Raw genomic sequence first — 12,584 nt, 5'->3', positions numbered from 1 at the left:
CTCTGGCTCCTCTCCAGTTAGTCCACAGTTTTTCTTGAAGTCTTTTGAGTTGAAACCTTGCCAATACTAAGCCAACATGAACTGCATCAATGCTGCAGACTGCCCTCCTGTTTATGCAACTGTCATGGTTTGAGCTCAAGGGGCAACTGAGCACCATGCAGTTGCTCACTTCCTCTTTTCCCCCCAGTGCTGGGAAGGAAAAAATAAAACAAAAGGCTCAGGAATCGAGATAAGGACAGAGAGGGATGAGTCATCCATTGTGGTCACAGGCAAAAGACAGACTTATTAGGGGAATTAAAAAAAGAACATAAATTTAATACAGACGCTAACAACAGCAACACTTGAGACGAAGTAGGACCATGAGAAGCATCACCACATCTTAAAAACACCTTTCCCCACCCTTTCTTCTTCCCGGGCTCAGCTTTGCTCCTGATATCTCTACCTCCTCCTCTCCGGTGGTGCAGGGGGCAGGGAATGGGGGGTGCAGTCAGTCCTGTCCCTTCTTCCACCTTAGGGAGGCGTGGAACACGACTTCTGGCATTCTTCTGCTGCTCCAGCGCAGTTTTCCTTCTCACAGGATACAGTCCTCCACAAATTCTCTCCAACATTCGTCCCTCCCATGGGTGTGTGGGTCACCCCCACCTGTTGCAATCCTCACAGCACTGAACTACAACAGCAGGTCCTTCTTCCCACGGGATCCCAGCCTTCTTAGGGTGCAGTCACCTGCCCCGGCGTGGGGCCCCCTACAGGCTGCAAGTTGGCATCTGCTCCACCGGTGACCTCCATGGGTGGTGGTGGTGTGTCCCTGCCATCTCACCACGCGGTACAGGGGGGCTCTGCACTGGCGCATGTTCACTCCCTTCTTCTTTCCACTGACCTCAGTGTTCACACAGTCTAACTCCTCCTCACAACTCCTACAACTCCTCCCAGGTTCCCCTTCTTAAATATGTTGTTGCAGAGACACAGTTATTTGGCCTGTCCATGGTGCCAAGGCAGGTCCAACTTGGAGCCGGGGGGGGCTTCAAGAAGCTTCTCACAGGGAATCACGGTTGTAGCCCCATCCCCTGCTATGAAAAATCCCCACCACTTACTCAAACCCAGGACAGCAACGCAGAAGGATTACTCCTTTTCTGCAGCAACATGACAGTTGACTTCTATTCATTTTGTAAACCATGCAACCTTCCACTCCCTTGTGAGAGAGCAATGCCCAGGCTGTTGTTGCCTGTACTGTTTGCACGTTTAGTTATTTCAACCTAAATGTTGTACTTTCCACTTGTCCTTGCTGAATAGCACTTTCCAGGACAAATCTCAGGTTTCTTGAGATGATTTTGAATGTTACTCCTTTCCTCAAATGTACTTGCATTCTCTCAGTACACACTTAATAAGTCTTTTCTCTTTTCAATCATTCATGTAATTAATCAAAATATAATAGTATTGGACCCACAACAAGCCACAGCATAACATCACTTCATACGTCTTTCCATTATGACCATGAACCATTGAAATTACTTTCTGGATACAGTTTCTTTTTTTGCAGAATGCCTTATGGATAGGTCAGAACAAAAATGGTTTTGACAACATTAAACTTTGTCTCATATGACATTCTCTTCAGTATGCTCAGGAATCACAGTGTATTTACCAAAATCAGCAGGAAAACCATACCCAGAATGAAAAAGATACTCATGTCAGCATCAGTATGGAAAGATATATTTTAATGTGTTCAGTGTACATCTTGGAAAGTGTTTATCTGAATGTCTGCTTTCAATGTAACAAATTTAATCTCATATACTGTCAGAGTCCCATTAATTTAATGGCATTATTGGCAGTACAAAAAATAAATAAATTCTGAAATTATCTTGGATTAAGCTGTAAATCTCTACAGGTTAAAAGACTGAAAAATATGTGAGGGTAAGAACGATGAAGTTTTACGGTATGCTGTGATTCAGCTCAGGTGATAAAATAGTGTGTAATTAATACTATATTGTAGTGCTGAGGTGCACTAGGGCAGAACCAAGGAGTCTGTCATTTCCTAACCTTTGAGAAGTAAACTATGTAATCCTTATTTTCAGGTTTAACTCTGCCATTTATTTTTGAGATTGGTTCCTTTTTTTATTTAAGAGATGTATGCCTTAAATGTAATAATACATTATAGATCACTCTTTCAGATTAAATTCAATCATTTATTTTAGGTTGGAAGCATATAGGGCTTTACTGCTACCTACTCTGGGCAGATTCAACTCCCAGTGAAGTCAGAATTGCACTAATGCACATCGTAGAAAACTGCTCTGGTACAAGGAATTCAGGGAAGCTTTAATACTTCCAATGCATTTGTTCAAGAAAGAAAAAAATTTCAGTGATGCTGATTTAAAAGCTATGTGTCTTTGTGTAAACAAAAGATTCCTCTTATAAGTATTTTATGGGAGTTTTACTCCAAAGAGAAAGACAGAGCACATGTGGTATATTGCTCGCACTTCATAGTGAAGTGATTATATAGAAACTGCAAAAATTAATTATTTATTGAAATTTATATTTTTTTTCCATTGAGCAGATATACATTTCCTTGAGAATATTTTTACCCAGTTTATATTTAATAAACCAGATATACTATGTTTATTCTTTGACAAAAAAACCCCCACCCCTCTATTTCTTTGAATTCACAGTATTTTGCAATATTCTTAAGAACCAGGAAATCGAAGAAGAGCTCTTTGTATCATTCTTCCCCCTGCAACTGTTCTATTGTGTATAACAGCTTTCCAATTCAAAGTAATAAAAACATCGATCTTCTAACATCTTGACAGTGGAGTTCCTCTAATTCTGCATTAGTACTAAACACAAACAAAAAATTTAGTATAAGCAGCCCCAAGAGACGCTTCAACCAGATTTCTGCATTTCCCTGGGCTAAATCAGCTCCTGAAAACTTAATTTAAGAAACTGACACAGACACTACAGTTAGAATGGTAAATCTACTCCCCGTCAGTTTCTTAAATAAAGTTTTCAATCACTGATTCAGTCTACAGATATAGAGCTCTGTTCTAGTTACTCCTCTCAAGCTACGCTCATTAAAGATCATTGCTCCTAGTGTTTCATCTTAATCCAGGCTGGAAAATGGAGGGTCTTTGGATACGGAGTTGAATACTGAAGAGATTTGCTTAAGTGACATTTTAGCTAGCCAGCATGAAATGCTTGCAAATAAAATACGGACACCGAAGTACTGTGATGATATGTTTCAAATGGAATGAATGCAAGAGACAGAAAACATTTTGAAATAAATCTCCTAAATTTTTTATCACTTTCATTTTTTTATTCCCGGTTACTTGTGATATTTCATTGGCAAGATAGAGAAGAGCCCTAATTGTAGCTGCATCATTAAAAATCTCTACAAAATCTTTGGGACTAATATTTATGCCACTCCAATGCAAACTTTTCCTTCCTCATCTCACTGAAAGAGACATGTCTGGGTTGTATCAAGGAAGAAAGCATGTAAGTTATTAATCTATTCTTGGTTCCTGAAAGTATGTTTTCCCTGCAGAGTAGCATAAAAGTCAGATTTCAGTTGCTGTGCTTTTTACTACTATCGTGCTCCCCAGTATGTTATAGTGGGATTTTGAGGGATACCCCACAGATATTCATGCTGCAGGAAGACAATCTATTCTGTATTTGGTGGGGTTTTTCATTTGGTTGTTTGGCTGGTTTTTTTGTTTGTTTTTTGAAGAACTGCAACAACACTTCTAAGACTTCAAGGAAGGACATATTGAATCACTAAATTATTTAGGTTGGAAGGTCACCTTATGCAACTCCAATCTCAGAGGAGGGTCAATTAAATGACATTGTTCGGGTGGTTTTATGATCAAATTCTGAATATCTCCAAGGATGTTTTTACCTCATCTCTGGTCATCTGTTCTAGTGCTTGGCCATTCTTACAGTTAAAAAAAAAAAAAAAAAATATCCTTACATCTGGTCAGTTTACTGTGTTCCAAGTTGTGTTTGTTGCCTCTTGATCTTCTGCTGTGGACCTCTGAGAGGTGCCCAGAGAGGACCTCTGCCTTCCCTAGGCCCTCTCGTTAGGTAGTTACAAACAGCAGTAGCATCCCCACAAGTCTTCTGCTATTAACACTGAACTGGCCCTGCTGCCTCAGCCTCTCCTCAGCTATCCTGTCCTCCAGTCCATAACTAGCTTGGTGGCCTTTGCTGGACTGGCTCCAGTATGTGCATGTCTCTCTTGTACTGGGGAGCCCAGAACTGGACCCAGCCCTCCAGGTGTGTTCTCACCAGTGCTGAGCAGAAATGAAAGATCACCTCCCTTAGCCTGCTAGTGACGCTCCTCCTAAGACAGCCCAGAAGGTTGTTAGCCACCAGGACCCCCAGGTCCTTTTCTGAAGAGCTGCTCCCCTGCCAGTCAGTGTTCAGTCACAGAGAGAGCTCCATTCTCATTGAAAAGTGAGCAAACTACCAATGGTCCTGTGTGAGAGCAGAGCCAGAGACCCCCCACATTCAAACTGTCTTGGGACCAATCAATGCAAATTTGAACTGAAAGGCAATCTTCCCTTTTTCACAACCCTGTGAAATGGAGCAAAGCATCCAAACATAAGTCTTCAGCGACAGTGGAGCTGACACCTGACATGAACTGTCACTGAGCTATCATTAATACATAGTTGATCTAGGAATTAATTTTTAAGGGAGACTGCCAGATACTAGATCCTACTCTTCAATTAATAGGGTTTTCTGTGTTGTCTTTTATAAAATATCTCTTATATATTCGCACCTTAGTACCTGAAGCAGAAAGCAGGTAAAAAGACTGTTTAAAAAAGGAAATATTTGAACCAGTCAGTATTATTTTTCTTTATATTAATTTTAATTTAACTGTTAGAGTAAAGCTTTTACAAGACTATACTGGAAAATACAATACCAAATAGCATTTGTTACATCATTAAATAATATAGTTTATTTGTTAACCACTATGTCTTCCATAAAATACCAGATAAAAATATTTGTATCTAAGAGGAAAGAATTAAATCACAGGAAACAAAAGCTAATATAAAGGGTTTTAGCAAGAAATAGTGTGATATCTGGAAAATTACTTGTTACCACCTAATAGCACCATCAGTTCAAAACTGTAACACTGCACACTGAATTTGCACAATACTTTTTGTACATCTTATGTATATTATACAGGCTGGTATATATGTTTTACAAACTGGTGCTAAGTATAAGATTAGCAACATAATGGATCTTTTTATTGAGGTGATTTTGCCATCATAAATTAAGTGTTCTTGTATTATATATAACGCATATATTCTTATATATGCAGGTAGTCCTCTATGCTTTAGCAGCATTGCATGCCACGTAGTCAATATATAAGCGTGACAGGCTATTCATCTATGCATTAGTACCTTAACTGGTTTAAATTGCTACAGTTTCTTTTGCAGTACATGCGGTACTTTCCTTCATACTAGCTAAAAAATCTAGCACGGCATCATAATATTATTCCTCGGGGTGTGCTTCTGAAAACTCAATAAAAACCATACATTTACCCAAGTTATGCACTGAATCTTTTTAAATGGCTTTGAATTGTTCTTAGGAGGCTGCAGTTTACTAAAGTGGTGGGCATTGTCACATCTTAGCAATAGCTTGCAAGAGGAAAGGCCACTTACTTGAAATGCTTAATAACATCAGCATGTTTGATATTGCAGTTTGTTTATTAATGTAGGTGACAAAGTTTCTTTTTAGTCTGTTTCCATCAGACTTGTAATGCCAGAATAGAAGTTTATGAATAGCTTATTTTTCTTTTCTGAATCAAGGACTTGAACCTGTATCACCTACACTGGGTATGTGGGAATGATAACATTTTCCAGTTTGCAAATGCAGCCTAAGCACCCTAATAATTGGTTTGGAGAAGTGTAATATTTTTTCTTTAAAATGTTGAAACAAATTTTTTGCAGTGTTGTTCACATTCTTGTCCTTTTCATTTTGAAAGCTAAAACTAGCTAAAACTGGAATTCCTGAGTAGTTTCATTATTCAAAAATATTTCTGAGGCACAGTGTAGGAAAACAAAGGAATTATCAGCTCTAGGACAGGAGAAACTGTGCACCTTGTTTCTTAGAAATAATTCAAATAATTCTCAAATGCAGGAAACAGCCAATATACAAAACATCTGTAAATCACTCTGTGTTCAAGATAAGTTAGATTTTATTATTTCTGTACTTAGATGACAGTAGTGGATAATCAAATTAGTTTTAGTAAAACTAATCTGTGGTCCATGCTGAGTGACATAATATCACACCACAAAAAGAGAGAGCAATTTTACCTACTGTTAAATTAGTTACTGCATGTAAAGTGAAAAGAGTTTGATTTATCAAATCCGAATATAGCCTTAGGTATTCTAACTATCACCTGCAAGGACACGAATGAACTCTTTGTGAACTGAAGTTTATCAGAGTCATATAACATTTTCCTGTGACAAATGTCTTTTTCATTTAAAAAATATACAGAACATTTCAGATGGGAACTAAAGGTGGTTTTCAAAATCTGTGGGGTAAGTATATCTCAGGCAAAAGTACCTCTTGCCATGCACCAAAAACTGTGACACAGGTTTTCCTATGCCACCTGAAGGAGTTGCAGCTGTGCAATCCCTTAAAATTGGTAAAAGTCACATCTAGGCGTAAGATGTGTCAGAAACGTCCTTGCTACAAATATTCAGCAGTGTTGCAATAGAGACTGCTACAGACAGGCTTTGTGCATGTCATGCTGAGTGTGCATTGCTGTGGCTTCACTGATCTGACTTCTGCTTTACTGGCCTACATTTGTAAGCTACATGAATGCTGTACTGCTTCAGATCTGAATCTAATTCTGCAGATGATGGTATCTATCAGGCTGGGCAATACTGGAATAAGTTATAGTGAAAGAGCCTGAAATAGTTGATGCAGAATAGTTATTCCACACCATTTCTTGAACAAGGCATAAGGGCTATATGGAGATGGTCCACATTTCCGTTTCTGCCTCTGTGCTTCCTTACCATCAGTCTGTAGCTGGCTTCCTGCTCAACATCTTATCTGGGTTCCCTAAGCAGCTTTTCAGAGTCCTTCAGGAATACTTTGTGCTCTCTTTCCACTGGGTCCTTTCTATTGACTCAAAGAAATTCAAACCATTTAAATCTGGCTATTTTATTTCATATATGAATGCAAGTGGGTTGTGAGGACTAGCTATGCATTTTAAATTGATGCTTTAGCTCATTGCAACCTCCCTACAGAAGTAAACTCTTTGAAAATATTCACCTGGGCTAGATTTGAATCAAACTGAGTAAGATGACTCCACATGCTTTTCAGTAATTTCCCAACTCATCCAGGCTTCTTTTTAATTATTCTGAAATCTTAATGTATATATAATCACTGCTGGCTAGAAGTGCTTAGACTACAGAGCCCTATGTACAATATGTATTTATCCTCAGCCTGGTATTTCATGAAGCCCTTCTGCATGACAATTATCTCATGTTTCCTAATACCAGTTCTGGGGTAACAACACTTTCTGTGGTCTGAGATCTCTGTTCAATTTTACTTATTGTTTTCTGCACATGCTGCAGGTGGTAGATTTTTCTAGATTTGACAGCAGAGGCTGATTTAAAAAAAAATTCTTCACTGTAGATATGAGCTCCACCCTAGGGTTATGAATTAATTTAGTTGTTTAAAGAAAAAAAAAAAAAAAAGACTGTGATTATTTACATTTTGAAGAAGAATAGATGTCGTAGGAAACAAAGGTCTGTCATTGTACATGTGAAATTTGTTTTATAGCACCTAACAACACTGAACAAGTGACATCAGCTGGAATTTCTTTCTGCACACACTCGATAAACCTACTGATGTTTAAGTTCTACATCATACACTTCTGCATCCTTCCTTACTAAATGTAGGACCATGATAAAATTTTGCCTTGGACAGAGATGATCAGGCAAAGTATTCTTGAGATGGTTCAGCAACTCGGTAAACCATTTATTCTAGAAAAGGGAAGCATTTTAAGGATATTAATTTCAACCTTTTATTTTACTCAAAGCCTAGACCTTTCTGTTTGCAGTCTGCAGAGCTTTGTTCCCAGCTCACTGGAAGCTCCACATGCATATTATCCAAATATAAGATGTCCTTGTGCTTAGAAGGGTTTTACTTAGAATTAAGAGGTTGTTTATAATTGTGTCTGCAAATTCTAAGCACTATTGATCTGTGTATTTGCCTGGGTAAACCAAGACAGGAGACATACCTCCTTTACCATTTAAAAAGAAGAGGGAAAAAAATTCACTCCTGAGGCTAAAGAACTTAAACATCTTTAAAAGCATTATGCCTTATTTATAGAAAACTAGTACTGATACATTGTGAAAGCAGTGAAATCATGTGTTTTTATCTCAAAATGAATAACCAGGGTTTGGGAACCATTCAGAACATTCACTTCATTTTGGAAAGAGATGCAGAACCAGACTGAGTTTAGCAGAGTCATAAAATTCTTTGCTAGTTTTGTTTCATGGGAACAGCTCTGGAACCCTGCTCTAAATCAGGCTGCTCAGTTCCACCCCAAAGCAGAAACTTTACTCTCTAAGATATCCATGGCATCATCATCATCTGGTACACTAGTAAATATTTAAATTACATCTTTGTACCTTCAGGTTTAATCCAAACTTCAGAATAGATTTGTCTTTTGGATTGAAAGAAGCTAGTTTTTGTTGGTTTTAATAAGATCTAGTAATAATCCAATGCCCATCCAATGCACATCTGTAGGGATAGAACAACAGAGGTCACCTGAGACTGGAAAACTGCCCACTGTACACCCACATTAGTGAAGATTGGAAGCAAGTTGTTTACGTCAGATAATGGCAATTTGTCAGAACAGAAACTTTTCAAAACAAGGTATTATATTTAACTCAACAAATTTTCTCAGTTCCAGAATGATATCCCTGATTACTCCACAGTGACAAATAAATAAGATTCCACAGAGTTTGCTACTAGTCTGGGATGTGAACATCTCTGGTCAGCTGCCTATTTCAGTGTATTTTATCATTGCACAAACTTAAATCCACCAGAAAGTAATTTTCCAAGAAATTACAAAAATTCTAGTGCTCAGGATCTTTGCTAAATATGTAAAAGAGTTAAATTAAAATTTCTGTGTGACAGCACAGGGACTGCAACTTCTCAATCCCCATGATAAGTACCATTGGGCTAGCGAGGTGAGCTTAATTCTCTTGTTCTGGGGGGAAAAAAAAAAATCAAAAGGTCTTAGCCCAGAAAATTCTTAGTCTAAAAGTATTCTAAGTATGAAAAATGTTCATTGGATAGCAATAATAATTTTAACCTTGCAATAGAAGCTAGAAGTTTCTACTTTCTTTCTATGATATTTTTACTTGAAGAACTATATAGATAGAAACTTCTTGAACAAAGACGCTAATGAAAAATGTTGATGCCACTGAACTGATTAAATAAATATTCTGTAGTTTAGCAGGTATTGGTTTGTCAATGTACATACTTCAGTACTAGAAAAATATGATGATCTTAATTAAGATAACATTGACTGTAACTCTAACTATTTCATAAGATTATTGATACATATCATAGAATAGTAAGTGACAAAGTCAATCCCTGTATAGTAGTACCTATGCTTTTTGAGGACTATTTTATAGTATGTTATTAATATAACACTCTAGTTTCATTTTAGAGAAGAAAAACAAGACACCTGAGTCATCTCTTTCTTTCATGTTGGTATCTTTATAACTAATTCATTGAAATCTTCGGAAGTACATTGGAAATCACTTAAGATACATTTGGAACATTTTTAACAGAATACTGAGAAAAGCTATGCAAGACAGTTTTTACTGTTTTTCATGGATGAACTTCAGAAGTAAATCTGTTGGGTGGATTCAGACTGGTTAAATCTTATCAGATTAATGACACATATGTAAATCAAATTCCATATCCAATTTGAAATTATACCATTATACCATGTTTTGTAAGAGGAAACTAAAGAACAGGATTCTAGGTTACTGAAGAAAACCAATATTCAAATGAAAGGGAAAGCATCACACACATACAAAAAAGCTGAGAGGTTAAAAATCTGTTCAAATGCAACAGGATAAAAAAGATCAGGAACTCCGAATATCCATGATCCCTACATAATTTTACAATAATTATTTCCATAATTGTATGTGGATTAAAAAGCAAAAAAAAAAGGAAGAAAAAATAAAAGAAACACAGCTGCCAAGCTCTATTTTGTCCCTTCAGTGAGAGTAGGTTTTTTCATTAGAGGGGAAAAAGTCTGCTTGCATGAGAAAATGGTACTGCCTGATGGGAGCTAGTTTTAGTGGAAAAGTGAGATAACAAGAAAAAAATGCCTGTAGAGGCCTCTGTGAATCTGAGGCATCCGGAACTACAAATGCTTTCAGACCCTGATCTTTTATCACTGAAACCTTGTGTGATCATTCAGTCTCCAAGCAGCCTGTTCTTGCTAGTTTGAGTTTGAAAAATGAAACAAGTGGTTATATGGTTGTATTTGACAAAACTTGTACAGAAGCTTGTCAGGTTTGCACAGGTTTCAGCAATTCCTAATTAGAAAAATGGAAGAAACTTATTTCCCATGACACAGCAAGCCACAACCATTGAAGTCAGTACAATTTAATTTCCCTGAGTCTGCAAGATCTCCTGGACTTTCAAAGACAATCACCCTTAACACTGCTGCCTCTTTTTTCTCTTGGCACTGTGTTTGGGATCAGCTTCTCTAAGCTGCACCCAACAAAAATAATTGAAACAGTAATATATTGTAATTACTACATAGAGAAAGTATACTTACTGATATGTACTAGTAGTAGTAATACAATACACATAGAGCTATCTTCATTTTAAGCACTGCTGTCCTCCTGCTGCTTCTTAATGCAAAGAAGGTTGTATTCATTTCTGGCAGCTCTTACAAAGCTTTCTGCTGCCATGGACTGTCATCAGAAAATGTTATGTACTGTGCAGTTAACCCCAGCAAAAGTTGTTATCTATCTACCATATTAAGCACAGGCACAAAACCATCAGAGCTCACATTTTTTACAAACTAAAGTGAAGTAAAATTACAGGCTTAATTTGAAGATGTCAGTTTCTAATCTCTGAGACCTCCAAACTCCATCCTTTGCCTAATCCAGCAGTACTCCTGACCACTACAAATAGCAGCACATCTTAAGAATGTCAGCAAAGATGTCCTACTAAATATTTTCCTTTGCTTTTTCCTCCTTGATGAATAGCAAAAGTACTTTAATACACAAATTTTCATTAATAGGTTTTACAAATACGAGCAGGATTTACAAAAACAGCACAGTGATCATCAATAAAGCTCATACAGATGTATTTCTGTGTTCATGAAGGAAGCAACTGTTTGCTGAATTTAGGAGAATGAAATCTTCCTTGACATACAGACCGTGAACAACAACATATCGGCATGCCCGATGTGTATCAACAGTTCTTGTTAGATTTCATAGCTTCAAGGCTTATCAGACCGTTTCTCTGCATTTCCCTGAACAATGTTTGAGCCACAGATGTTGGAAAGAAAACAGACAGCAAATACACTGGAGAGTACAACAAATCCCCAGCTTCCAGTGTAGACTTTGTCTATGTCCACTAAGACTGTATTCAAACAGTGAACAAAGTAAATAGCAAGCAGAGTTTGTCCAAAAATAGCTCTAAATGTTTTCAGTATAAAAGATGTTAATGATAGATACATCATCCCCTTCTTGGCTTACACAATTTTCTGCAAGGAGATTCAAGTCCTTAACAGTTTTCTCATTAAGAAATAAAACTTTTTCATAACCTGGGTGACTTTCACTACTAAACAACAGGAACTGATCTGCTAACACGGTTACATATAGGGGGACGTGATTTGAAGGTTATTTGCAAGTTCAAAGCCCATAACAATTCATACCTGAGATGTAACTGTGCAGCAGATGACTTTGTAGTGAATAGGATCCTCTGTATTTATTCTTATCCCACATATTTTGGTGATAGGAATTTACAGGGTCTAACTTACATGTTGGCTTGTCAAAATCTGATTTCATTATCATTCATATTCCAGCCAAGTTTGACCTGAGCCATGGATTATGTCTGATCTTACCAGAACCAGATTTCATGTCTGCTTATTGTTTTGCTTTCTGATGTTGACTTTGTTTGTTAACTGATTCAATACATAATAGCTACGCTCCTTGAAAGCCTTCTCAAACACATCATTAAAAGTTCTGTAAGATTTGAAGTTGGGGCTTTCAGTAGGATTTATTTGTTTTTACTATTAAAAAGAATTAAGGAATATAACATTTCTGTGACATGTATCAGGTCTTTTTTGAGAGCAGAGCATTTTACTGATTAGTCAGAGATAGAAATAGAATGTAGATTTGATAAAGATCTGTAATTTTTTACTGATAAGCACAGTTCCTGAACAAAACAAGATTATTTAGTCCTAATCACAGCATACAACTTAATTGACAAAAGGTGATTTGAAGGCAGGGGAATTTTCTAAATATAACAAATTATTTCAGAAAATCATCTGGGGCTAAATTCAGGGATGGAAAAAAGCTGGACTTTGTGAA

The 12,584-nt window shown here is 37.2% G+C and overlaps 1 protein-coding gene across 1 annotated transcript in view; it reads left to right on the top strand.

Annotated features, from left to right (window-relative positions):
- The window catches only part of NKAIN2 (sodium/potassium transporting ATPase interacting 2), a 578,259-nt gene that overhangs the window by 478,408 nt on the left and 87,267 nt on the right, over nucleotides 1–12,584 (top strand). The window lies entirely within an intron of this gene.

Source organism: Strix aluco, chromosome 3 (genome assembly GCF_031877795.1).
Source record: "Strix aluco isolate bStrAlu1 chromosome 3, bStrAlu1.hap1, whole genome shotgun sequence".
Taxonomy (NCBI): Eukaryota; Metazoa; Chordata; class Aves; order Strigiformes; family Strigidae; genus Strix; species Strix aluco.
The sequence above is the reverse complement of the archived record's forward strand: the minus strand, read 5'-3'. Positions and strand labels throughout refer to the sequence as shown.